Source organism: Dermacentor silvarum, chromosome 9 (genome assembly GCF_013339745.2).
Source record: "Dermacentor silvarum isolate Dsil-2018 chromosome 9, BIME_Dsil_1.4, whole genome shotgun sequence".
Taxonomy (NCBI): domain Eukaryota; kingdom Metazoa; phylum Arthropoda; class Arachnida; order Ixodida; family Ixodidae; genus Dermacentor; species Dermacentor silvarum.
Genome location: NC_051162.1, coordinates 36,991,920 through 36,997,294, shown reverse-complemented (window position 1 = coordinate 36,997,294; position 5,375 = coordinate 36,991,920). Strand labels below are relative to the sequence as shown.

The 5,375-nt window shown below is 47.3% G+C and overlaps 1 pseudogene; it reads right to left on the bottom strand.

Annotated features, from left to right (window-relative positions):
* Positions 1-1,013: 1,013 nt before the first annotated feature.
* Positions 1,014-4,671, bottom strand: LOC119463536 (uncharacterized; annotated as a pseudogene).
* Between the last annotated feature and the right edge of the window lie 704 nt (positions 4,672-5,375).

Sequence of the window (5,375 nt, the reverse complement as noted above, 5' to 3'; positions counted from 1 at the left end):
TGCAGCCGATGCCTCTGGCGGCGGCTGCAGGGAAGCCGAGAGTTTACATAGGCGAAGAAATGAAGATTAAGAGTCACGTGAACGTGGCCGGTTGAATTCATCTTGATACAATGCAGATCATCGCGAAGAAATTCTGAACGCCAGGAAACACATGAGACTAGGAGATCCGGGGTTGCAGGTGCTCAGGAACTTTCGCAACATACAACGACTTGGGAATAACGGTGCTAATAGGCGCTCGCTTCGGCGGTCCTCTTTCTCGCAGTGGAAAAAATCACAGCATATCCACGAAGTGAATGATGATGAGTGGTCGAAGCACCGGGGGATCATTCGGGTAAACCACAGCTACGGACGAGAGATAAAGAGAGCGCGCGTCGGGAACGAGAGAGAAAATTACACCATCTTCCCGTAGGGGAACCCTGAGTAGTATGCGAAGCAGCCATGGGGTCGACTCAAGGTAGTTTTATCAGCTGTATAAACTTGGACATGCGGCAGCACCAGCAACGCGCAGAACTGTTGTCGACGCCGTCGGCGTTTCGCCCGCGTTCGCACCGAACGCGCGCGGCGTTGATGACTGTTGCCGGTGCCTCTGGCGGTGGCTCCGGAGGTTTTCGACGAGATCAGAACGGGACACTCATCGAGCAGCGTCAGAAATCTTTACCACCTTCTCGCCTCGCAACGTTTTAGTATGGTCCCTTGAAAACTGGCTAGTCTGCCGTCCGCCGAGGAGGAGGAGCACGCTTACCGAATGACGCCGGAGGTGGCGCTTCGAACAGTCCTCATGCTGGGGAGCGGCGCTCCGCTGACCAGCTGCGTGTCGTCGAAGCGCGGGCGCGCGTTCAGCGTAGTTCGGCTTGACCATTTCTTGCAATTTTTTTTTTTGCTGCAGCGTAATTGTGCCCATGGCAAATACTAACCGGTTCGATTAACACGTTCTCACACGTGTTCGTTCGCAAAGGCTTGCTTTGCCGAGGCACATATATCAAAGGAATGCATGGTACTGTGTGTAGGTTGTTTCTCAGGTGGCACGGCACCAACTGACACTGAAAAAAACAGTTTACTTTTTTTTCAAAAATTTTATTGGCATGAGCATCAAAAAAAGAAAACTAAAACGCGGAAACGAAAGTGGTTATGCAAGCAAATCAATATGAAGAATTGCACAGGTAGGAAAATTATTTAAATCTTCTCATTTTCAAGTGCTTCAGCTGCTCTTTTTTTGCTGTTCTCTCATTGTTCAAAGACTTCACAAAAAAGCGCAGCCGTAGAAGAATGTAAAACTTTACTATTTGACAAGTAATTTGCTGTGCATGCTCTGTGCAGGTTAGTGCAGGCAACTCTACCCGCGTAAGGAAATCGGCAAAATCAAGAATGCTTTGCTCGTGTAGCTTACTTGCGCTGAAAAATGTCGTGAAGCTGTTCTCAAGGACAGTTATAATATCCTTAAGAGGGCCCGAAGGGTACATCAGACCCCCATTGTCGAAATTTGATGTGAATTCAGAAGCATCATCATTTTTCACAGCATCGCACTTTTCCACAGAGAGCAGCAATGTACACTCATTACAGGAAGTCTTCCTCAGGATCTTTCTTACTGTGTACCCTGCCACATAATAAATAAGCATTTCATGGCTTTTTGCCATCACAGAAGACACGTGGTCCGACGAACTGATATTGCGCAAAGCGCAACCTTCCAGTGCATTTTCAGCATCACCAAACATTCCTCCATCAATCAAATTATCCAGTACAGCAACCTTGCTTTCCGTTTGTATCTCAGGAAGTGAAGCTAGAGCAGTGATAACTTCTGGAGCACAATTTCCTGATTTAGGTGGCTTTGCAATGTTATAAAACGCCAGTGAACTAACTATCACTAGAAATTGTGCTGCAGTTGGATGGTCATTGGTTCCTGCAGACTGTCTGACAATCCCAAACAGATTCTCAAGTCTGTCCTGGCTCAAGTTTGCTGTAAGTATGTACTTGAAACCAATGTTCTTAAGGTATGAGACTAAGTTCAATGTGCTTTCAATGGTCACTCGGAGACCCTCCGCAGTAGTTGCACTCATGAAGCCACCAACTGTGGTCTTTGCATGCTCTTCCCATTTTGTCAGGTATTCCAGAAATTCCTTCAGGAACACGTAGTTTGGTGATGGCATGGACAAACCTGCTTTTGGTATTCGAGCAGTCATTATTCTTATGAGTTTGTCAATTTTTTTTACAAAAATCTCTGTTGGCTCCACAAAATTATAAGTTCTTTCTAAATGAGAGCGATAGAGAAAGAGACCCTTGATTACCTGATCACCAAATATCTGAAAGGCAGGGGCAACCCTCATTTTTTCAAAAGAGTTGGGACGAATGTGACTGCTGGTTATCTTTGGCATCACTTTAAGTGAAACACTCTTGCTGTCCATTTTCCAGGCTTCCTCAATGGGGCCTACATGCACACGTCCTTCAGGAGTGTTGAACCCTTTTGACACAAATGCATTTCTAACATTCTTGATAAGATGGGGGAAGTCTGACAAAAAGTGCAAATGACGAGTTGCGTCAACTGGATGCGGAGCCTTGCATCGCGTGCTTGTAGCTGCACCTGTGAGTAAAGGCACACATGATAGAAGAAAATGTATATTACCAGAACAAATTTGTAATTTAGTTCAGATGTTACCTCTTATGCCAAAGAGCTTCCACATTGATCTGTTCCAGCTGGCTCCATCGCAGGTAACGTAGTCAACAAGTAGGCCAGCTTTTTCACAGAGGATGGTGGCTTCCACGATGATTTTCGCTAATGTATCGGCTTTGACGTTGCTTTGCGATGCAAAGACTCCGAGAACTTGAGTCCATTTCCCTAAGTAAAGACCCCAGAAATTACTTCATTTCTCTAAAGCAATATTTGATATGCAAAAAAAAAGAAGGAACCGTAATATTTTACCCTGAAAAGGCTGAAACAAGACCACCATGCCGTGATCAGACAACTGCTCCTTCTGAGATTCAGACGTGAATTGCGCCAGATCAACAAAGCCCTCCAGCTCACCTGAAAGGGATGCATTAAATTAAGCCAATGAAGCACGCCGCTGTGACATTAATGTATAAGTGCCTGAAAGAAACTTACCATTTGATTTCACATCCAGATGCTCAGACAGCTTCATTTCGTCGAACACAATGCCTCCATGACAAGAAAAACTATCCATATGTTTTGTCTTCTCAGCGAGGGCGCTGAAGATGTTCGGGTTGAACCCAAATCCACTCCTGAAGTTCATTATGCGCCTTTGCAGGCATGTCCGCCCGGGCAGAGTGAGTATATTGTGTCGGCGTATGTGTTCATATAGCCTTGGACTTCTCATTCGCATTAGGATGCATTCTATAAGCCATTCATCAGCATACTGCATTCCCTTTGTGGACCTTCGCTTTGCAGCTTCAAAGCAAGTTCGAACAGCAAGCTGTTGTTTACAGGGAAGGCCTCTGATTCTTTTCTCGAACTCTGTTGTTGACAGTTGTTGTATGTCTGCTTTCATCTGTTCCACTTCTTTTTGCAGCTTTGCCGTCTTTTTCTTCATCAGCCACACAGCACGAGTCTTAGAAGCAAGCATTTTTCTAGAGGTACTCGAGCTTGCTTTCTTTTTCCTGCGGGAAATCGTGTTTTGAGTCAATTTTCGCAGATATTTACAAGCTATGCACATTGATTCGGAAACAACAGCACAGTTTCCAGCATAATAATGTCCATTAAAAGTAGCAAATGATTTGCTCTGCGGCTTCAGTCCACTCCCCGGGCACAAATTGTAATTTGCGACATTTTTCAGCAGTTCTTGAACTTCTATTACAGACTGCAGCTTTTCTTCCTGGAACTTTTTTCCGCGGATATAAACAAATGCTCTTACTGGACCATCTTCAGCGCCACTGAAGTCCAGCACCACACGTCGACCCACATGAATAATGTCCAACGATCCATCATCGCTTTTGTGGCACTCAGCAAACGTAATGCTGTCTCTTGCATCACGAAAGTGAACTTTAGTCCAAGGGGGTGCAACTTGAAGCTCAGCGCATTCTAAAAACACAGAGCTACCGGCTTGTCGTTCTCCTAGCTCCACATGTTCACACGCAACCGCATCAGCATCACGACGCTGCCTTTTTGCTGGTGGTGGTCGAGGCCGAGAAGCCTGCTCGCATAAGTTGCGCTCTTTTCTCTTCTGAGGCAAAGGCTTGGACAAGTACTTAGGTGCGTCTGGAAAAATAGTCGGCACAGCCTCCTTGACAAGGAGTGGTACGTCCCTCGGAATCTCTTCCACCTTGCCCTGAATAACTATTTTGAAGGTGCGCTCGATGAACGAAGGTTCAAAATGCCTCTCGCACACAACACACGCGTCGTCCAGCGTCTTGTCACCACGCTTTATGTTTCGCGCCCATTGCTGCAGTCTCTCTGGCTCTTTCGGCGCACGAAAAAGGGAGAACTTTGTCTTGCACGAGCGGTATCCGCTGTTACAGCCCGGTACGAAACACGTGCTATCGCGCTTCTCACGCTTTCGCGCGGACATTTCGTTAGCTCGAAAAGACTAAGCACACAACACAATATAAAGCATGTTCCTCACATCGTATTGGAAAGAAAGCACTCGTGATGAGGTCCAGGTAGTCCAGCAAACACGCCGTCGCAGTTGTGGTCGCAGTAACACAACGGACGACCCGCAGCACCACAACACAGTCAACAAGCAGACGAGAGCAATGCGCGGGTGACATTCCGAATGCGCGCAGCGCCCCCTGCGGGGTCATTTAGCTAGCGTCAACCTCTCCCCATACGGCGCGCCATGCGGACGGTAGACTAGCCAGTATTCAAGGGACCATAGTTTTAGGGGCGAAGCTCCTTAGGGTGTGTGTCGTTCCCTCTTCTGTAGTAGTAGTAGTAGTAGTAGTAGTAGTATGTAGCCACCTCTAGTTTATGAATTTCTCAATAGATGGCGTTGTGTGTCCGTACGTGAAAGAGACGCCGCATGTAGTTTTATGAAGTGTTCACTAGAAGTCCGTAGCTCTGGTTGGCATGGAGACCACTATGCATGTATGGTATACGCATATATACATATATATGTATATGTACAGTATAACCGGAAGCCGACTTCCGCTTCCGTTTCCGGTTCCGCTTCCCGAAGCCAGCTTCCGGCTTCCGGAGAAGGCTTCTGGCGTTTTTCTCTCGTCCGTAGCTAGGTGCGCTGCGGTGCACAAGGGTGTTCGTTCCCGACGCGCGTTCTCTTCCTCTCGTTCCCGACGCGCGCTCTCTTTCTTTCTCGTCCGTAGCTAAGGGCGCTGCGGCGCACAAGGGCGTTCGTTCCCGACGCGCGCTCTCTTTCTCTCTCGTTCCCGACGCGTGCTCTCTTTATCTCTCGTCCGTAGCTGTGGTTTACCCG